A 24,027-nucleotide genomic window follows, 5' to 3' on the forward strand; every position below is an offset into this window, starting at 1 on the left:
GATCACCTTTTTGAGATAGGAATGATGGGTGCCAAATTTCTGGTTGTACTTCAGGCACAACATTCAGATCAAAATTATTTTGAGAAGAGGAAGAAGCCATTTTGGGAAAAACTAAGAAAATGAAGATATTCTTCAAAGAACTCTGAAGGAGGAAGGAAAGAAATGGAGCTATTCCTTGGAGGATTCGAACAGAAAAGGAAAGAGAAAATATTCAGTGGACAAGATACAGTCTAAAAGTCGTCATTCTGAGCGTAGCCGCAACTATCACTGACAGACAGTCCTCGAATGGTGAGCCATTTCCCTCTTTTTCAAACTTTCACCTTTCACTTTTCTCGAATTCCGGTTTCACTCAATATCTTCTCCCGGATTACTCGCCTCACCTGTCTCATCATACGCATGCGGAGGAGCATTTCGAGAAATGCATGGAGAAAATGTGACTCACTGACAGCATCACTCGCAAATCTCCTCTATAAATTCACTCATCTTCTCCCTTGCAAAGCACACCTTTCAGCTCTCAACCCTTCACACTTTGAAAGCCAAAATTTTTCTTCTGGTTTGAGCCTATCATCACTACTTGAGAAGAAAGATGTAGCATCACCACCTCAAGCCTGAATCAAGAAAAATGCAGCATCACAACCTGATTCACAGACACAGAAGCAAGACTATTCTTGATCATGCTATCCAGAAGCAAGATTATTCTTGATCATGCAAGACCTTCTCTTCCTTCTCGTCACCGTAAGCTTTTCTGGCATCTACTCTCAATCCGGTGATGGCGATCTGTGACAGAAGAGAGAGAGCACTACGATATGAGTACCGCACTCATATCCTTTCCTGATTGCTTGCCTCGCCTCCCTCTCCTTCCTGGATTCCATGTTCTCATTTGGCAAGCTTTCCACCAAGACTATCTGGAAGCATCTGCACAAAGGAAAATGTTATACAAGAAGTTTTTCCTGTAATGAGAATTTCTTAAATGATGTTTAGATTTTCAATCATGATGATGTTTGGAAGAATGAATATGATATGTTTTGGATGATTCAAGTACTTTTGAGTATATTGAAATTTTGATGAACTGTCGGGATTCTATAGAAAGATTTCCAATCTGAGTAATATGGGATGAGTTTGAGGTTTAAAGGTTTAATAATCAATTCCATGATAGCAGCCAGTGATTACGGATTTTGATGATAAGTTTATATTTTAAGATGATTCTAAATCATGGAACTGACAATATATGATTTTGTTATTGGAAGAATTTTTGGTGTTATAGGAATATGATTTGCATAATTATTGTTGGAAAACGATGTGTTATGATTAAATCCCATTTTGAGGTTTATTTAGACCAGAATAATTTTTATGGGATAATACTGTTAATATTCTTTCTGACCAGAATCATGATGATTGGTAAGGTCAAATGTGGAGACTAGGTTTCGATGCATTTCTGATATTGATGCCTAGTTGATTTTAGAAAAGTGAGAAATGCTACATGGTAGCCAATGGAATCAATTATATATCAGTTAATATGATTAAGGAAACTGATTATGTTATTTAAGGTTAAGCCTTAGATTTTGAAATTTGCTGATTTACAAACTTGATGTTCATACTTGATGATCTTAGAATTTCTGCATCTTTAATAGATATTAAGTATACCGTTGATGATTACTTGATGTATACTTCGAGGTTAAATCTTGCAATGGAATGCAAGGATATTGCCTGATTTATAATTTGAGGTTTACCTATGATTGGAGACAAGATTTGAAAATGATAGTGTCTTACACACTTTTTGTTGTCAAAAGAAATCATGATTACAAGACCTGATCTTAAGCCTTTATACCTTTGTCATGATATTAAGGATAGTTATGAATGATATGATATATGTTTTGAGGTTTGAAGAATTAAGACTGTCTTACTTGAGGATAGGAACAGTTGGATTTAGTAATAACGTTTAAGGATTTTCTAATGGAAAGGAATTTCAACCCCTAAGGATTTGTAAGCACGGTCTTTTATCGAGACGTTGAACTTTGAATAAGATTCTTCCCTAGTTTTGGGAGGTGGAATTTCAATAACACAAGATGAAAGACTTTTCTTTGGGGAACATCGGATAGCAAGGTCAGAGTTACGTATTCTTAAGGTAGAAGACTGAATCTAAGTTAGGTGAGACCTTATCGGATGAATATACTTTATAAGTATGTGACACCGCTCAAGTACGAGTATACTCTCTTGTTTCTTCGACAAGGTATATGAAGAAGTATACGCAGATCTGCCAGACAATATCGAGTAAAGGTTGGTACATCTACCTTAGTCGGTAGATCGACTCATAAGATAGATCATGGTACTATATAAAGCATTATTTTCTTACACCCTTTTTTGTAAGGAATAGAACAGCCGCTTATCATGGTCGAGGTTTTCGTCTATAATAAGTTTATTTCTGAAAAGAAGTAGATGGAAGTTCAACAATAGAAGATAATATGAAATATGCTTTAGTTTCTTTGTTTAGGGAAACCTTATAGTTGATTTTGAATTCCGAGGACGGAATCCTTTTAAGGAGGGAAGATTGTAATATCCCAATTTTTATAATATATATATATAAAAAAAATTTATTAATAATATATAAAAAAGTAAACAACTTGCAAGCAAGTTGATTACCTTTTTATTATTTTATTATTTTCTTTCCTTTCTTGTCTTCTTCCTTCTTTATTTCTGCATCTTCTTCCTTCTTCGGTTACTTTTTCTTTCTTTCTTCTTACTTTCACCCAAGCATTTCCTTGACTCTCTCACTCTCTCAGTTGAGAACCACTGCAAGTAAGCTCCTTATACCTTCCTCCTCACTTTTCTTTCAATAATCTTGACTAGTTGTACATTTCCAGCATGTGATTTTAGTACTACTCACTGACTTGTCTTCTTGTTTCTACTTGTACCGGTACTCTTGTACTTTAATGGAGTTTTCTTATATTTTTACTTCTTGTACCTGTTATGGGCTGCTGTGTCCTTTGGTAGCTCTTCATTATTTTATCTGTTGTTGATGATGTTCTTCCTCCAAGAATCTGATCTCCAACCTGCTTTTTTCCTTATTCTTCTTATCTATTATTTATGGGATTTCCTTGTCAGGTCATTCCCCTATTTGCATGTTGTGTATTCATTTCTTTTGTTTTTCCCCTTTCTTTCCTTCTGGTTCCAGCCGTTCACACTATCTCCATGGGTTTTATTTTCTTCAATTATTTCCCCATTTCCATGTCCAACATGGGACCCTTGGTCTTTTGTTGCTTGTTGATTTATCTCTTCTCTTCTTGTTATACGAGAAAGGCTCACCCACCACCTTGACTTTTGCTTTTCATATGTTTTGTCTCCTTATTACCTCTCTCTTCACATGAGTACTTAATACCTTTATTGCACAAATTTTTCCCTTGTCTTCTATCTGAACCGGAATTTGCTCAGAATTTGTTGCTTGTGTTCTAGCCATTCTATCTCCTGCTTTGACTGTTCAGCTTTCCTTCCTAAAGCTTTTAAAGTCTTACCGGTAGACCCCACTTTCTTTCTTTATTTGATTTCTTTTCTCTCTCCCATGTGAAGTTGTCTCACGTGATTTCAGGACTCTAATATATATATATATATGTGTTACCTACTCAATGATATAAATATTATTTCGTTAAGGTTGTTATACATATATTTGGAAACCAATCCCAATATGCTAGCAAACCAAGCTGTGGATATGTTAGTACGTTGTCTAGTAGCGAGCTTATGCAAATTGATCGTTTGAACCTGTGCTCAGGAGATTAGCTAGCAGCCAGATAATTTTAGTAGCTGCGTTCAGAGAGGTAAGGGATCCTCTACCCCTTCTAAAATAAATTCATGTCTTATTATTTTATCTTTTATTTGCATAATTGTAATTAATGGTTCTCATTCTATATTTCAAAGTTATATTGATGCATGAAGGACTGTTTTAAAAATAGTTTTGAGATGAAAGTTGTTGATATAAATGATTTTCTAGTTATTCGTAAATTGTGTAGTTGGTTCCCGAGACGGGAAATTACAGCTTTTTGAAATGAATGAGAAAATAAGAGCAAAACTCTCCCCACACGTGGCCTCCAGAGTTATCAAAGGAATAAGAATAATTTGTGAGAATGAGATTGTATAAATGAGGCACGTGTGTGGAGGAGATTATTATTTTGGCCCCAAATATATTCACAGAGATTCGCAGAGATTAAGCTCGGTACCGTTGCTTGAGATGGAAGCGCACCCGCTGAAGAACGTTGAGAAAGCGGTAATCCGTCTCTATGTCATGCTAAGTGCACTTCAATTAATTAGCTGACGGGGGCAGGGCCTGTGGCCACAGGTAAACAACATTACCTGCCCGAGGTCACAGCAAAGACCGCGCAACCCTATTTACACAGGGCGTAATGGTGTACAGGGGCCCTATTATGAGAAATGATTGATTTCAAGCATATATTATATCTTGTGTATAAAAGAATGGGTTTTAACTCGGTTATTGAGAGTTGAATTTCAAATTGATAAATGATATGACACAAGAAGTTTGGACAGTTTGTTTTGGATTCCATGTTTTGAGAGAGAATTCTTTTAAAGAAGATTATCTTTTGTAAACAGTGATAAGTGATATTTATGCTTTGAACCGCATCGGATAATTAAATTATTTTGGAGATTTTAAAGAAAAGAACTTAACTCAACTGTTTTATGGTTGAGGATTTCCTTACTGAGCATTTTTTTTGCTCACCCCTTATTTGTTTTTGTTTTCAGGTTATGAGCAGAGCAACCTAGGCGGCCGGGATGGGATCTAGGAATGCATTAGAACATTGCATTATGTTACCTTAACAAGTGCACTTGCACAACAAATTTAGTTTTTCTTTAAATTCTCAGTTATTGAATCTTTCATAATTAAATTTTCGAAATCATCGTTTTCGCATTTATTGAAGCCTTGAGTTTTAAAATTTTAATATATTTGAATCAGCATATTAGTTAAGATAAATGGACGAACCTAACCCTTAGTGGGTTTGGGGGCGTTACATATATATTTTTTGTAATTTATTTATTTCTATTTTTTTTTAGTTCTTTTATTTCCCTGTTATATCTTTTTGGTTCAGGTTGTTTTCACAATCACAAAACCCTCATTTTCTTTTATTTTTCTGTAATTTCCTTTTTCTTTTTCTTTTTTGGGATTGTTTTTACAGTCACGAAATTCTTTTAGTACTGTTCCTTGGTTTCTTGCCCATGTCTCTCTGAGTCACAGATAATAGCGTTTTTTTTTTTTTTTCTCTATGTTTTAAGCTTATATTCTTAGGAAAGGCTTGTGCTTCTTCCTCTCTTTCCTTATTTTTCTCATGGTTTTGTCTTTAATCTCGTTATATCATATGGCAAAACCATATGAGACAGTAAGATTTTTTTTTTTTTTTTTTTTTTTTTTTTTTTTTTTTGTTTTAAAAAAAAAAAAGGTGTCGAGTCGTTCTGCCCAGTGTCATGTCCTGCAGAGTGGGCCAGTTTGTGTCCACGCCTTTATACGTCGGAGATCTTACATAGAACGTGGCCGATTCGCAGCTCTACGACTTTTTCAGCCACATTGGTTAAGTGATCATTTCTATCAATACAAAGGTGATCATTTCTACCAATTAATACATTTTTCTATCAAGTTTTTCCAGTGGAGGGGATCGTTTTGCTACCATAGATCGTTTTCCTTTGTATTTGATTTTATTTTGTTGTAATCTGATGATAAAAAAAAAAAAAAAAAAAAAAAAAAAAGGAAGAAAAAAAGAGAAGATGAAAAAAAGAAAAAGAAAAAAAAGAAGCCAATTGGCTTCAAGTGCCTCCTTTGAAGGCGCGTCACTTCTTTTTTTATTTTTTCTTAGTTTCAAAGTGTGGTTAAACCCTAAAGATTGTAAGGGAGAAAAAAAAGAAAAAAAAAAAAAAAAAAAAAAAAAAAAAAAAAAGAAAAACAAAAAAGGAATTCTCGTTCAAAGAAAAAAAAAAATCAAAAATCAAAAGAGGCAAAAAAAAAAAAAAAAAAAAAAAGGCCAAAGTTGCCCACATTGTTCTGGCCCTTTGTTGGCCCATTACTTACACTTGGCCTTTGTGGTATTGTTTCAAACCCAGGCCCATTTCAGTCCATTCTTGGCTTTCATATTTGGTCCATAGTTGGCCTATTATTTGTAATTTGGCATTTGTGGTATTGTTTTAATCCCATGCTCATTTCAGCCCTTAGTTGGCTTCCATGTAAGGCCCATAGTTGGCCTGTTCTGGCCCAAAAGTTGCCGATGTTCAAGAGCCAAATCTGGCGCCATCACCTTCTTCAGTGTTGTGTTCAAGAAGCAAACTCAAGATTTCACAAGTTTCTACCTTGAAATTGAGGGGGAATATTAAAGATAATATGTTGGTAGTCCCGCATTGCTAAGATAGAAGGCACATTCCTATTCTTCTCTCTATAAATAAGAGAGCACTCTTTGTATTCAATCATTCAATAAAAACAATATGTAGCCTATAGGGCTTTCGTGTGTGGATGTAGGCATATTGCCGAACCACCTTAAGTTTGTATCTTTTATTATTTTCGCAAGTCTCTATTTTCTATTATTTCGCTTTATTTTATTTTAACTTTATGTTTTCTTTCACCGACTACTTTATCGTACGACGGTATAACCAGTAATTACTATGCGATAATAATCATGTGTGAATTAGCTAAAAAGGGAAAACATATTCATTTGACTAACTTGTATTGTGGATTAGTCCTCGTGACCTTCAGGCTTGAGCCTTCTAATATCTGCTTCTCCCTTTCAACTGTAACGAGGAAGAAAACACAAGGAACGTTCCTGTGCACTTAGAGTCAGAATTTCCTGGTCTTCTTTTAATTCGACCAGGCTCCAACGTTGACCAATAAAGTTTTCTTCTCTTTTAGTTTTAGGCGCCCCAATTTCTACAAGTCTGTCGGCTCTGATCACATCTATCTCCACCTGGGGGCCTACACGTCATTAGATAAAAGAAGTGCAGAAAAAACGACAATAATTGTGGAATTGGGAAAGGAAATTAAATAATTAATCAAAAATAAGTTTATGGTGATGCATGTAAGAATTTTTTAATTTAATTTAATTTATTTATTATTATTATTATGATATATGAAGCTGCCATCCATAGCTTCTTCCAGGTTGAGCTACTGATTACATATAATTGGAGAACTGAAACTTTAACGTTGTACTTGCACATGATCCCAATGGTACTGCATGTTCAAATAGTAATATATAATTGGTAACATTCGTTTACGGAGCAAACAAACTGAACAGTAGTTTCCGCCTGATATGGAGAAGAAACAGCAATGTAATCATAGTAGAGCGTCAGATTCGTATGCAGTGGCTGAATCATAAGAAAAGACCGTGAGATTTACGGTCATAAAAGGATAAACCGTGTTTCAGTAATCTTCTCTAGCTAGCAACCTTGAGAGTCCGCCCGTGACACGTTATTGACTTCAAGTTAAGGCTAAGTATCCGGCTAATATGGAAAAAAACCGTCATAATGGCTCTTAAGTCTTAGCATATGACTTATAAGGTCCATAGACCAATGTTGCGTTGTCTTAGGTCAAATCATAAAATAAATTCCAGCAACTTCCATGCATGCATATGCTTCCACAGTAGGCGACGGCCCCACCATTCTGTTCATGTTCCTAAATTATCTGCATAAATTATGTTCTATAACATGTTACGCCGATATTGATGGGGTATGAGAGTGAATATTTGCTTTTATATATATATATATATATATATATATATATATATATATATATATATATATATATATATATATATATATTCGTATCTTTTTTGATACAACACATTTAAAAGTCGTGATAGTCATAAACTTATCAGAACTTTGCAGTTAAGCGTGCTTCAGTACCGGAATAAATGACCTCCTGAAAAGTCTGATTCGGGGTAGCCAAAAGCGAACAATGTTATGTCGTTGGGAGTAGATTGTTACATAACAAACCTTTTTTTTATTAATTAAATCAGTTTTAATCTTCTATTAATTTCGTGGAATGAGTCTCATTAGTTCTTCATATTGGGTTTGAGGTCATGAGAAGTATTTGATGAATTCAAATTCTTACAACATTTTTTTTTTTTGGTGAATTAAAACTTCATTGCTCAAACTCAAACTTTTACAGCACACCAGTAAACACTGGAATCACGGTTCATCAAGAACCAACAAATACAACTTCAAAAAAAATCCACATAACTAAAGGAAGCCAAAGCAGACCTTCTAGTAAAGCCAAACTAGCGCCACAACACTAGGAACACAACTACAACCATAGACAAAGAAGACTCCAATGGACAGACTACTTTGAATAAAACTTTGTTATCAATCTCACTTTCACTTCCCATATAATATTAGACAACATACCTTCTTCAAATCGGGGAGAGCACCCATGAAGTAAAGCATTCAGGTGAAGCCACGAGTTGTATATTGCAGCAGCAAAACAGAGTTTTCTGGCAGTAACATGCAGACTTTTTCATCTCAAATTTTGTCTACTCCACAGAAAAATAGCATCCCAAGTCATCGGGGGATCAACCACCCCACATTCTATCATCAGTGGCCCCCATATCCTCCTGCTCAAACCACACTCAAAGAATAAATGGTCCCGATTCTCATGCTTAGCATGGCAAAAAACATAAACTATCTCCAGTATAGCCCCAACAACACATATGTTCTCTAGTAACAAGAGCATCTTGAAAAGCGTGCCGAGAGATATGGCATCTGAGAACCAGAGAAGATTATACCAATCCATCAACGGTTTTCTCTCCCTAATTTTTTCCCAAGTTTCAGCACCTGAGAATACACAACACCTAGTATCCCATACCGGCCGATAAGATTCACCAATCTCAACTTTCGGTAGCCTACTTTGAATCTCTACAAGGGCTTCAGACTTGGCATGAGGCCAATACCGATCTCCGTTTCGAATGATAGAGGAGAGCTTCGAACCAATGGAGGGGCTTGCAAATTCTTACAACATTGTTGGTGATTTCCTTGAAGAGGTAATTTTCGTAACAATTAGAGGTCATGATCGAGAAGTATTTGATTGGGCCTAACCCTTACTTGATGACCAAGTCATCATGTCACAGATTTAATGCGAATAAAATGTGAGTCAACTCGATTTGACGTTGTCAGTCTGCATAGGCTTATTCCATCAAACACGTGTCCTGGTCAATCGAGCCCTATATTTTCCTGCAAAAATTCATGAGTTTTCGCATGTCCAGTCTTGGTTGATTGAGGCTGTTGCGAAAATCCTAAATTTTGTCGTTTCGACCCTATTTTTCTTTATATGTCGTCCTATCTTTCTCAAGTATTCCTATACTTTGAAGCCCTAAACTTTCTCCTTGAAGCTTTGAAACCCTAAGTTATGGAGCTGTTGTGTTTTATGGAAACAATCCCGTAGGCTTGAAGGAGATAGTGTGCGTCTCCTTTCTTTTTTGGGAATAATAAACAATTGAACACCAAAAAGTGTTTCCTTTCTTTTTTTTCTTTCTACAAAGAGAAAAGTTAAAAAAAACTCAATGGCATGTAAGAGCATTCACATCATGTTGTTTAAACCCTCATTTTCTTTAAAATTTGAAGAATCACATCCTAAAATATCTCTCTCTCTCTCTCTCTCTCTCTCTCTCTCTCTCTATATATATATATATATATATATATATATTTTGTTATTCTTTATTTTAGACAAAATGTTACAATAATATTTCATATATGAAGAACCAGCTGGTAGCATTCTTCAGCTTTTTCATCCAATTCTCTTTTTCTTCGAATAAAAAACTCTCATTCTCCTCTCTCATTCTTTCTTTGCTCTCACAAACTCTCTCCCTTCTCTCATTGACTCTCGCCCTTCAGCACTCTCTCTCAATCCACACTTTGCAATCTCATTTCCTCTCTCTCTCTCTCTCTCTCTCTTCATTCGTTGGTCAATTGGAGGATAACCTTGCTCATCTTCTCTGATCGGTATGTTTCTCTTTTGATTCTTCGATTTTTTTTTTTTGGGGTTTTCTTATCTGGGTTTTACTTGGGCTTCGTTAGTTTTGGTGGTTGAAGGAGTAGGATGGAGAAGGTTTCTCGTGAAAATGGTGGTGGAGGGAAAGTGGGTTACGGGAGAAGGAAGATAAAAAGGCGAGGGATTGAAGAAGATTTGGAAAATTAAGATGTGGCTCTTGGAGGTGATGGAGTACTTCAAGGGTGGTTTGGTGGTGGACAGGAATGGTAATGGTCTTGACTGTTGGGAAAGAGATTTCACGGCTATTTGGTGACGTCAGTGATGGTAATGGTTGTCTGGGTCTCAATGATTAAAGTATGCAGCAACTTTGAGATTTTAGCTGTGGAGATGGTCCAGAATTTGGTGAAGCTGCGTGTGGAAATGGTGGTCGAGTTCTTAGTGGTGGTTGTGAGGAAATTCAAGGTTGGTATAATGGTGAAGTCATTGGTGGATTCAGTGATGTAGAGAAAAATAAATAAAAAATTATAAATTATAAATAATATTTTAATGGAGTAGAGGGAAAAAAAAAAAAAAAAAAAAGTGATGTAGAGAGTTTTTCAAAAGTGATTCTAGGAAAAGTAGGAAAAATTATAAAGAACTCTATACCCATCCATGTATTGACAAATTTCTTTTTTTCTTCGTGGGCAAGTACATGACCAAAACACAAAAGGGATTGAGGAGGTTTAAGATCACTCAAAGGAAGTATTATAGTCCGGAGAAGAAAGGAAATGAGAACGCTTCCAATACATAGAAAGGAAACGGCTCATGTAAACAAGATTATGCATAGACCAATTAGTGTTGCTCAAAATCTAGCACGATTAGCAAGTTCACAAAACTCTACTAACCCTTCCTCAACTTGACTCCATCCATTCCAAACAGATTACTTTTGCACCACTATTCGAGTAGACAGCTCATCACAACCTATTTATTTAAAATTATTGAATCTTACCATACAATTGTAACCATTTAAAATGTTGGATTTAGTGACTGTGAAGCTGTGGAAGAATGTTGAGGCGACCTCACAGGTGAATGCATGACAGGCTTTGGTGGAAATTGTAAGGATTGAAGGCTACCTTGCGATCACCTTACTCATTGATGGCCGACCTGAAAGACTGGTTTGAGTGCATCATAAACTCACCATTACCATCTTTTTTATTGTGTCTTTTTCCTCCTCTGTTATGTCTCCCAAAGTTACAAAACTCTTGCCCTATTCAAGTTTCCTATAAATCCCATGTGGAAAATATGTTTCACTTCTTTGAGAGAGTTCACTATCAAATTCTTTTCTTGCTCCAACCATCTCCAAAACCAACATTCCGTAGCTGTAGACATCAGACATGTGGGAGACCCCACCAAAGTACCGATTAAAGACTTCTGGTGCAATATATCTTGTAGTCCCTCTCATGCCCGTCATTGACACAATACTCTATTTTGTTTTGCATAGTTTAGCAAGGTCAAAATCAGAGATTTTTGGGCGCAAATCCTCATCCAAAAGTATATTGTGTGGTTATATGTCAAAATGTAGGATCCTTGTGTTACATCCACGATGCAAGTATTCTAGTCCTCGAGCAATGCCAACCACAATTTGGAACATAGTGTTGCTGTCCAAGTGATGGTTTGTAATTGGAGGTCCTTTATCATATATAAACTTATCAAGAGATCCATATGGCATGAATTCATAGATTATAGCACTTTTAGTCATCTTGTAGTAGAAACCTAGAAGAGCTACTATATTAACATGGGATGTTCTACTAATGCTAGCCACTTCGTTGATAAATTCTTCTCCATTACCTTTGGACGCGCTCAGGATTTTCACCGTACTATTGCGAGTGGTTCAACTTATAAATTTAAAATCCATGTACAGAGTCATCTCGTACCATAAATAATAATAAAAAACAAAGGTTGCTAACTTACTCTCCCGTACCCCACCGAAAACATGTACTTGCATTGTGCACCCAACACCAGCTTAAGATCAAGAAAATAAAAACATCTAATTAAATTTATAATGCTTTTCACCTATATGTCCGTCGTCATCGAGTGGCAACCAATATTAGCGTATTGTCCAAGGCCATTATTAATTTATTAGAAGGAAGGTGATGTCTTTTACGGTGCTAGGTCAAGATTATTTATGGGATATTATTGGGTATTTTCAAAAGAAATCACCTACAATTGCCATATACAACCGATTGTTGCTCAATTTCAATGCTCAGTTAATTTGCTATGACTCAGAATTATATTGTGTAGCTTTGTGGGTCAACATTGATGAGTTAGGTCATTTTCTTTACTAAGGGACAAACGTCACAAACCAATACAAATCCTACGTACATATACAACGTAGGATTTTATTTTTAAAAAAGGTTAAATACATAAATGCTACATGTGTACGTGATCTAATTTCCTCTCTAGCAAAAACAAATCTGACCTTTAAAAAGTGACAAAATTAATGTGTATGTTACAAGTTTATCAATTTGATATTTCTAAGTTCACATCTACTGTCTAATATAAAATCTTAACGAAATTTTTGTCACGTGTATAAAAAGTATTGTAAGACTAATAAAATGTTGTCACGTGTTCAAAATGATATCTCAACTTGATATTAAAAAAAATAAATAAATAAAGATGTGAAAGGGTGTGGCTCTCTCCTATCTAGGAGTAGCTGGACAAACTCCTCATTTGGGAGTGGGGTTGAGGCGGGGGGAAGAGAGGCCACCCCCAAAGGACGTTACGAGAGTGACTAGACCGTCCATAGAATAGGGAAATGGCTTGCCCACCCCCTTATAAAGTTTTTAGTTTACCTAGGGGTGGTAACCTAAGAACTTTATAAGGGGGTGGATTCCTCTGGGTTCACGTACGCTACTGACAATGAGGACCTTACCCTCTTCTATGGTTGCACAATTGTGCTATATATAGTAAGGGTTATCGAACCACAAGGATTAGGGGTTTGTTTTGAGTAATTGGATATTCAAGGGAACGTATTTAACTTAACAATAAAAGCAAAAGTAAAGTTGTAGAATTGAAGCTACAAAAAATCAATTGATAAAAACAAAGAAAATGGAAAATAACTTGAAAGAAACTTAGGGTAATGATCTCATCTAATCTTAAACCAATGAAATGCTTAAAGTCTATATGGATCTTTTTAATATGCATGATATGAGCGCGTAATGGGTGTCAACCATTACGACGACCTCGACATGAAAACACTTTCGTTAAGACGTAATAATAAAGCACCTAGTTTCACATTAAACAACCCCACGTAAAGATTAATCTATAATTGAAAAACGGTTACACTACGAAAGGTGTGGGGTGATTAATGTTCCCTAGCTTACTACTCTATAAAACACCCTAATAAGCATACATAATACATGAAAACCCTAATTAGGCCACAATGATACGGTATCTAGTTTCACACCAATCACATCACGTAAAAATTATACTATAATTGAAAAACGGTTTACACTACCAAAGGTGTGAAACGACCGATGCTCCCTAGCATACCCTATAAGGTAACTCTAATAAATAAACATGCATTATGTCAAATAGAACCATTGCACAAAACATCGTTTTCTTTCAAGAACGTTGGTTTTATTCAAGAAATCAAGAAAACTCATAGACAAGCGAATCCATTTTTCATGAATAATTAGATTGGAATATTGATAACACAACCTTTTAGTATAGGTTTTGATATCCTCTAGTCTTACACAATCATCACACATAACAAGAAAATCTCAAGAACATCTAGAACACTTCATGGCTTTTAGAAAAGATTTGATCAAACCTTAAGAAATGGTTAAGCTACATATGATTAAACTAATCTAAGCATATGGTATTTAGTTTCACACCGATCACATCACGTAAAAGTTATACTATAATTGAAAAACGGTTTACACTACCAAAGGTGTGAAACGACCGGTGTTCCCTAGCATACCCTATAAGGTAACTCTAATAAGTGAACATGCATTATGTCAAATAGAACCATTGCACAAGACATTGTTCTCTTTCAAGAACGTTGGTTTTATTCAAGAAATCAAGAAAACTCATAGACAAGCGAATCCATTTTTCATGAATAATTAGATTAGAATATTGATAACACAACCTTTTAGTATGAGTTTTGATATCCTCTAGTCTTACACAATCATCACACATAACAAGAAAATCTCAAGAACATCTAGAACACTTCATGACTTTTGGAAAAGATTTGATCAAACCCTAAGAAAGGGTTTAGCGACACATGATTAAACTAATCTAAGCATGAAATCTAAAGAAAACAGTAAAAGAAACAAGATTAAAATGAACTAAAAAAATATATATTAATCTATGAAATTCGGATTACACAAAAGAAATGAAAGGAAAAAGAAATTAAGCTAGAACATAAAGAACAAAAAAGAAAAAGAAGAAGAAGTTGCTCTCTGGATTTTGGCCTAGAAAGCGTGCATAAAAGGAAATGAAAAGCACTAAAATTAACTAATATACACCTGAGAAAATCGAAACCCCCAAAAGATGCATAAACTAAACCTAAATCATAATTCCATATATATAGGAATTTGGATTTACAAAAGAAATCATCAAGAATCAATTTGGGCCACACAAACAGAGCTGGTCGGCGTCCATTTCTGTCCATAGAACTCAACTTTTGATTTGAATCACACAAATATTTGGAAATAACTGGACCTTCTGAGAATCTATCGATCGCATCTCGATTGATCGAAGTTGGGTCGAATGAAAGTCGATCGATCGAATTATTGACTATACAAATAATTGATCGATTGATCGAAATGCCTTGGATGATTTTCATCTTTTTAGGATTAACCTTGAACTCTGGAATTGACCAAATTGTCGTTGATGTATTTTTAGGTCTAATTCAAGTGTTTTGAACTAGATTTCAAATAAGACTTGAAAATAAGACATAACACAAAACTACAACAAAACGTTATATATACAATACAAACTAGGTATAACAAACGTAAATTAAGGGGTCTTGAATCGAATAATTCAAGACTTATTAATTTACTTGTTCAAAAGATGTAATATCCTATTTATTATAACTAAAAGGGAAAATATTTTTGTACAACAACATTGCACAATTTGTGCACAACACAAGACACATAGGTGGGACCCATATGAGTGGGAGTCACCACATGGATCCCATCACATGTGTCTTGTGTTGTGCACAAGTTGTGCAATATTGTTGTGCATCAATCACTTCTCTGACCGGGTGCTTAATTAAATACTAAAGTGATCAAAACACCCACAATTCCGTTCTCAAACATAAGGGAATCGTTGATGGAAATAAACAATACGCAGATACAGCCTATTCTAGAATTACACTTACTCACGTGTATGGGCTTAAACTCTTCCTTAATATTGGGAGGAGAATACTGAAATTTAAACAAAGAATTAACCATGTAAGAGTATATCAGGAGTTCAAGAATCCAAGTTATAGTTGAAAATTATCACCTAGTTACAGTTGAAGGCTGTGACCTAACTACAGTTGAAGATTATCATCTAGTCACAGTTAAAAATAGTTGAAGTCTATCACTTAGTCACAGTTAAACAGGGGCGGAGCCACTAAGGAGCTTGGCAGGTCTGCCCCCCCCCCCCCCCCCCCCCCCCAAGCCTCAAGGGTCTCCCAAAAAAAAAAAATTAAAATTTTACCCTTAATTTTTTTTTATTTTTTCTAATTTTGGCCCCCCAAATTCTTTTTTTTTTATTTTTTTTTATTTTTTTTTATTTTTTTTTTCAATTTGGCCCCCCCAAGTTGCAGATGCTGGCTCCGTCCCTGCAGTTAAAGACTGTGACTTAACTATAACTATAATTGAAGTCTATCACATAGTCAAAGTTGAAGATTATCACCTAACTGTAGTTGAAGTCATAGGAGCCTGTTATATTGTAAACATTACTCAAAGAAATAAGAGCAAAATCTATCCCTTTAAGTACATCTCGTGGACATAGGTCATACACCGAATCACGTAAAACTCTTGTCTCTATTTTATTCTTCAGCACTTTATCTTCAATTTCTTTTAAGCTTATGTTTTCTTTCAAACCCCTCTTCCTAATCTTAAGCAGTGATTCTCTCAAGAGAAAGTATAGTTGTGCTTTAACGTTGCCTTACGGCCCATTACGGGTAAGGGTCTGCAAAGTATCGAATCCATATAAATAGAGAAGTTGCAATATTATATACCACTGGGACTTCCGATCAAGCATCTTCAAACTTTCCATAATATATGTATATATATATATATATATATATGCATGTTCTCCTTTTGACAACCTGAAAGCTAAGACTGCTTGCGCTTTCATGTGGTTTAGATAAATCTACAAGAAAAGCTTGAAGGAAATCTTTACCATTTGGATGGGTGGTTGCGCTGTCCGCATCAAGTTTTGAGTGACGATGCAAACATAAATTAAGTTCTAGAATTTACTTTAGCTCATGGACTTAAACCCTTCCTTCATAGCTAGAATTTAATTATAATTCTAAATATTAATTAAGGAGGGGTTTAAGCCTAGCTACACTTAAGACAGAGTTCAATTTTATAACATTCAACCTGTTCTTAGATGGATAAGGATCCTCTCCATTTGAAACGATCAGGATTTAAAGTTGATGTATTTTCATGATGTATGTACATGATTTAATATTATTTAAATTTTTTAAAAGGCGCACTAACAGTGACTTCATATACATTGTTACATGCACTAATTTTAAATTCTAACTTTAAAATAAATATCACTACAAAAAAAAAATAGTCACATGCAGTTATGGCCAAGCAGGACCCACCCCAACCTGAGAAAACCACCCCTCCCCACCCCATTTTTCTTACAAACCGTGTTCAACACACGAGTCACGGGCGTGTTTCTCGTTTCCCCACAAGGTGTGGTGCGGGGTGCAGGTGGAACGTTTGAAAATTAACGGGTCCTCGCCCCGCCCCGCGCCTCCCCGTGTATATATATATATATATATATATATATATATATATATATATGTTAAAAATTTAAAACTTAAAAACATGAAATCCGAAAATCCCTAACCCTAGCGCCGCACGCCCCCACCCCCCTCCCCCTGAGCCCCTCTTCATATTTTCCTTTCTTTTCTTCCTACTTCCTTCCTTGCGCCGCGCGCCGCACCCCGCACCCCTTTGTCTCTTCTTCTTCTTCACGATTTCCTGCATCTGCTCCAATGGTGCTCCAGATTTGGTTGATGTTTCATGTTGCTCTCCTAAAATCTTGCCCTTTTTATTTTTCCAAGGTTGAAATCCGAACCCAAAACTCTAAGTCTCTAACCCTAAAGGCCTCATCGTCATCGATTCACAGCGCCCGCGTTGAATGCATAAGGAGAGCAAAATGATGAAGTGATGATACCCGTCGTTAAATGGTTCAAAGAGTGGTAATCTTCTGCGCGCGCGCGCACACACACACATATAGATATATATATGTTCCATTGTTGGGTTTATTTTTTATTTTTTATCTCTGTTTAGATAGTTCCATTGTTTCGGTTTCTCATGCTTCTACACTTCTAGGTATTGAATGAATCTGGCTTTGGTTTGATTCGTTTGATGGTTTCTCAAGTTTTGGCCTGAATCGGGGATAACCCGCACAACCTGCACAATCTGCCCCGCACCACCCCTCCCTACACCACATAGGTCTCATTGATCTTTAGCGGGGCACAAGTGTGATTTTGTGAACCCCCAGGGGTGCGAGGTGGGGCCAAAAAAGGGGGAAAACCGCATCCTCCCCCCCCCCCCCCCCCCCCCCCCGCTCCCCATGCTCACCCCTAAATGCAGTTATCCACGTGGGTCCCGCGTCACTAATTAGATTGTCGCTAAATGACAATTAGTGACATGGCATTTTAAGTATGTGATTATTTAGCGACGTGGCACTTTTAGCCACGTGCCATGAACATGTGGCTAAATGCAATTTTTTTTAAAAAAAAAAAAAAAATTAAGAAGAAAAAAAAAGAGAGAGAGGAAAATAGGCAGTTTTAGACACCTACCCCTAACCCACGTCGCTAAAATCATATATATATATATATATATATATATATATATATATATATATATATATATATATATATATATATATATTTATTCCCAATATCGTATATCTCTCTGGATCTCCGGCAAGATCCGTGCCGAATCTTTGTCCACCTCGTCGTCGACGACGTTGTCGAGAACCGGTGAGGGCAATCGAGCTCAAGGCCTGGATTTTCCTTCCCCGGCGACGAAAAAAAAGCACCGGCCACTTTTCCTCATCATTAACAGCCACTTTTCCTTCTCCTTCCTCCCCCATGAAATCCAACCCAAAAAAGCACCAGCTCCCCGGCGAAACTACAACATTGAGTTTCTCCATCACCAACGATGAAAACGAGCTTCTCCGGATGGTGGCAATCGAGTCATGCGGCCGGGTGGGGGTGAGTCGTCGTCTATTGTATTAAAAATAAAAAATAAAAAAAAATAATAAAAAAAACGAAAGATTAGCCAGCTTAAACACAGGAAAAAAGAACAAAGAATGAGAGAACTGTACAATATTTGAAAAAAAAAAAAAAAAAGAAAAAAAAAAAGAAAAAAGAAAAAGAAAGAGCACGTGTTCTAACAAAAAAAAAAACAGAGAGAGATAAAGAGGAGGGAAATTAGAAACGAGTTGGAGGGAAAATTCCCTCCAATGTGTTTCAGCAATTAATGGTAATTAGTCACTTGGTTTATTTGCTACGTGGCTAATTGGCGACGAAGCCAATAAAGCACGTGGCTAAAATTTCAAATCCTCAATTTTTTTTTTTAATGTAATAAGGGGTAATTACCTTTTTCCCCCATGAACTACCAAAAAATGCGCAATGCCCCCATGAACTACCAACTCGACCAAAATAGAGCATTCAACTACCAAAGACAACCATTTTCCCCCCTTCCGTCAGTCAAAGGGGTTAAAACAAACAGTCAACGGTTCATGTGCCGTTTTATATGGGGGCATGTTGGAAGATGATGGTAGTTCATGGGGGGAAAAGAGGAAGATGGTAGTAGTTCATAGGGGGAAAAGAGGAAGAAAATGAGGGTAAAACGGCGTGTGACTGACGGAAGGGGGGAAAATGGTTATCTTTGGTAGTTGAATGCTCTATTTTGGTCGAGTTGGTAGTTCATGGGGGCATCGCGCATTTTTTGGTAGTTCATGGGGGGAAAAGGTAATTACCCCATATAATAAATTAGCCACGTGGCTAATTGGCAACGTGGCCAATAAAGCACGTGGTTAAAGTTTCAAAAAAAAAAATGATTTTTTTTAAAAAAAAATAAATTAGCCATGTGGTTTATTTGCCATATGGCTAATTGGTGACGTGGCTAATAAAACACGTAGCTATAATTTCAAATCCTTAAAATAATTGATTATTTATTTATTTTTTTTTTAAGTAGCCACGTGGTTTATTTGCCACGTGGCTAATTGGCGACATGGAAAATAAAGCACATGGCTAAAACTTCAAATCCTTAATTTAATTTAATTTATTATTATTATTTTTTTAAAAAAACAGCCACATGGTTTATTTGCCACGTCACTAATTGGTGATGGGGTAAATAAAGCATGAGGCTAAATTTTCAAATCCTCAAAAAAATTGGATTTTTTTTTTTACTAAAAAAAAATATATAAATTAGCCACGTGGTTTATTTGTCACGTGGCTAATTGGCGACGTGACAAATTACCCATGCGGTACATTTCGCGACGTGGTAAATTACCCACGTGGTGAAATCGTGACATGGCTACAGTTTCAGTTATTGTAGCCACGTGGCGAAATGTCAAATTTTTTGTAGTGTATTATCTATTTCATTTGAAATTGATAGAATTATATCCCCTCTCACATGCATGCATGTATTCCTGCAACAACTTTTGCTTTTGCACCAAAGCATATATATGTTAGAAATAAAGAGAAGGAGAAGACAAAGAGGGGAAGAAGAGGAGAACACAAAGTAAACCAAAACGGCTACATTTTGTTTGATTTTCATTACATGTTTTGGTTACAAGATAAGCTAATATATAGACTTAATAAAGGTTAAAGACAGTGTACAAAGAGAGAAACTAAATGGCGATTACATGTAGGTATGGGTTGAAGATATGGTTCCTGATCATAAAAGATCAGAGGAGGAATGGCTTTGATCAGAGGGATGGCTTTGCTGTGACTTGTGGTGTTCTGCAATGGTGGCTTGCGGCAGAGGAAATAACTTCTTAAAGTGGTGCTCAACTGACGGTGCTGGTCTAGCGTGGATGTAGTACAGAGGTTTATCCTCTAATACCCCCCTGCAAGGCCCAAGTTTGTAAACTATACTTCAAAAGCCAGAATTAGAGCCAACTATGAGCCAAGAGAAAAGAGCCAACAAAAGGCTTCAATGGGCTTGAGTTTTTAAACATTAGTTAGCACACGCAAGAGATTGGGCCAGCAATGGGCCAAGAGAAAAGAGCCAACAAATGGCTTAAATGGGCTTGGATTTTTAAACATTACCACAAGTAAGAGATTGGGCCAGCAATGGGCCAAGAGAAAAGAGGGCCAACTATGGGCAAAATAGATTTTTTTTTCTTCTTCTTCTTTCTTTATTTTCTTTTTCTTTCAATCGATTTTTTTTTTTTTTTTTTTTTGAAATCTCGAAAGCATGGGCAGGAATTTTCAGCAAGTACAACAATAAGAGCATCCCTAGTGAGCTCTCCATTTCAAAATTTTCATCAAAATTTGGTGAAAAACTCAAAAAAGTCCACTTCAACAAACTCCCTATAATTTCTCTATTTTGGCTCTTGTCATAATTTCACTCCAAATTTGGCTCACAAATTTCATGAGTTATTGAATATTTAATCATTTTTCTCTCATTTCACTTCACTTTTCACTTTTTCTCTCTCCTCATTTGTTAGGAATGGTTGCTTAAAACCAATAAAAAATTAATATATAGTTGAAATAGAGAAATATTTGATGTAGGAAGTTTGTTAAAAGTAGTAGTTAAAATAACAACAGTAGACTTTTTAGCAAAAATTTAGAGAAAAATTGAAGAGCTAGTTAGGGATGCTCTAAACGTGATTCTTCCAACAACCAGCTTACTTACTGACAACACAACAACACATTCACAGCAATCACAGCATCACGTGGGAGACACTTTGTTCGAGGGGAGATCGTTGGTGGGAAGGATCGGAGCTTATGGGCGTTAGTCGCAAGCCGAACACGCTTTAGGCCAAGGAACTGTCATCGGAATTCTGCCAGAGTGAGATCGAAAAACTTGGTGACGCCGTGGATGATACTGGAGTCCAGCTTCTGGTGAAGCTTGGCTAGGTGCAGGTTGGCCTTGAAAGACCAGTGTACAAAGAGAGAAACTAAATGATGATTACATGTAGGTATGGGTTGAAGATATGGTTCTTGATCACAAGAGATCAGAGGAGGAATGGCTTTGATTAGAAGGATGACTTTGTTGTGACTTGTGGTGTTCTGCAATGGTGACTTGCAGCAAAGGAGATAACTTCTTGAAATGGTGCTCATCTGACGGTGCTGATTTGGCGAGGATGTAGTGTAGAGGTTTATCCTCTAATATATATGTGAATGCATGATAGGCTTTGGTGGAAATTATAAGGATTGAAGGCTACTGATAAGTACTGAATGTGACACATTTAATCCCCTTAATTTACATATGTTAAGCTCTTAGTTTTATATAGTTTGATGTTTTGTATTGTTTTTGTGTTTTCTTGTATTTTACAGGTTTTGGAAGAAAATCCATCAATTTCAAGATAATAATGAAGTCAAATCCATCAATTCCAAGATAATAATGAAGTTGGCCAACTCACTTTTGGAAAGAATCAAAAAGCCAAATCAAATTTGACTTTAAGAAAAAGGGAAGCCGGCCAAATCTTTTATTTTTGAAAGAATCCAGAATGAGGATGTCTCATTGTTTTGGTCATACCTTTCTCCTCAGGAATCAGATTGTAATGAAATTTATGGCGTTGGAAAGCTAACAAAAAATGAAAAAATTATGTTAGAAATAAAGTTTTCCTAATTTGGACTTTCGCTATGCCAAAATCGTCCCGTAATAAATGACCGCAAATCTGGATGATTCTATTCCGATTTCCGGTTTCTACCATGATTACTTCCTAATTTGACCCAAGAGACGATTTTCTAGAATTACAAAGGCTCTAGGGCTTGTTTGCTCCCTATAAATAGACCCATAAGGTTCATGAGAAGGGTGTCCTGGGGTGTGCGTTCTTGGAGGCCTGACAAGTTGAAGAGGAGAATACCATGGCAGGAGGTCATCCCAGCATTACGATGAGCGGTTAAATTTCTAATAGGGTGTTGATGTAGCCCTTTCCAAGTAACGGTGATTTGATTGTATTTTAGTTTGGAATTTTCTATATGCATGATGGTTGTATAACTGTGAGAATTGATCTTAATGTTTACATTCAATCACTATGAATTACTTATCTTGTCTTAGAAAGTCTTTTGTATTGATTGAACTCAATCATTCATATTTCCTGTGATTATGTGAATGATTGTTATACAACGGTTTTAATTGACATATGATCAAGAGGGTTAGGTAGGCCATACCTTAGGGAAGACGGATTGTACTACACCCTAACTTAGTGTAATTTAGGTAGACAGTCCGTGCCAACCGAAAATGGGTTATGCTATTCCATTGATTGTGTGTAAATCCTATTAAAGACATAGCTAGTCCATACCTAGGAAAGACGGGTCGTACCGCATCTTAGTGGTTAGGTGGACGGTCCGTGCCAACCGAAGATGAATTATACTTATTCTTTAGAGGTACTTTCTTGACTACTCGAGTGAGACGAGCCCTATATCATGCATTATACAAATTTTTCTTGTTAATTTATGATCGACCATTGTTATGCGGTGAGTGGTGAAATCAACCCTCTATTCTTTATCTCATCACTATCCTTTAAATTTATGTCTTTTTACTTTTATATTTATTTTTAAAAAACAAAAATCAAAAGCCTTTTTAATTAAGTTATATTTAATCTTGAAAAGCTTGATAACCATACCCCGCAGTCCTTGAGGTTCGACACCCTCTCTATAGCCTTATCCTACAAGGATTCGTCCTATTGCGAGTGGTTTATTTATTATTGATATATTTGGTAACAAAAGACCGCAATCAGCTACCTTCTAACATCTCTGTCACTTTACCCATTGATGGTCAATTTGAATTGAAGGACTGGTTTGAGTGCACCATAAACTCATCATTACCATATTTTTTTATTGTGTCTTCTTCCTCCTCTATTATATCTCCCAAAGTTACAAAATTTTTACCCTGTTCAAGTTTGCTATAACCTAGAAGAGTGACTATATTAACATGAGATGTTCTACTAAAGCTAGCCACTTCGTTGATAAATTCTTCTCCATTACCTTTGGATACGTTCAGGATTTTCACTGCCACCATACACCCATCAGGTAGCTTCCCTTTGTATATAGCACCATATCCTCCTTGTCCTACTTTTTCTTTGAAAGAGTTGGTTAGTTTCTTCAAATTTGAATAAGTATATCGCTTTGGGGCTATCAATGCATATCTCTTTTATGATTTATGGGTTAAAAGCGAGTGAAATTCACCATAGCCAAACACAGTGACAGAAAAAAAAAAAAAAAAAAAAAAAAATGGTCTCACATTTTTTGTATAGGTGAACGATCCCACGCAAGAAAAAGAACAATTGCAATCAAGAGGAATGTTGGAGCTCATTCTAGTATCATTTTGTGGTCTTTTTATGCTGATATGGCACCTGGTATTTTTTAATAAAAATAGGAGAGAGAAATCAAGCTGTAGTTTTCCTTTATTAAAAATAATGTGTCATGTTAGCATAGAAGGACTCTAAATAGACACTAGAAAGAGGTCTAACATTTTTCTTGCAATCAATCTCTAAATATCCATGAGTTAGACTGCGGAATACAATAGTCTAACCCTATGCGTGTAAGCTTAGAGAAATGTCTTTCACCACATCGTATAGGATATGGTGTACGTAACATTTTCATGGAAAGTTTGTCTCCGTTATTAAATTCATCTTTTTGTCTAATTCCATAAAAATCTATC

The 24,027-nt window shown here is 36.0% G+C and overlaps 1 pseudogene; it reads right to left on the reverse strand.

Moving 5' to 3' along the window:
• Positions 1-10,847: 10,847 nt before the first annotated feature.
• On the reverse strand, positions 10,848-23,679 carry LOC133860446 (PR5-like receptor kinase; annotated as a pseudogene).
• Between the last annotated feature and the right edge of the window lie 348 nt (positions 23,680-24,027).

Source organism: Alnus glutinosa, chromosome 2 (genome assembly GCF_958979055.1).
Source record: "Alnus glutinosa chromosome 2, dhAlnGlut1.1, whole genome shotgun sequence".
NCBI classification, from domain to species: Eukaryota; Viridiplantae; Streptophyta; class Magnoliopsida; order Fagales; family Betulaceae; genus Alnus; species Alnus glutinosa.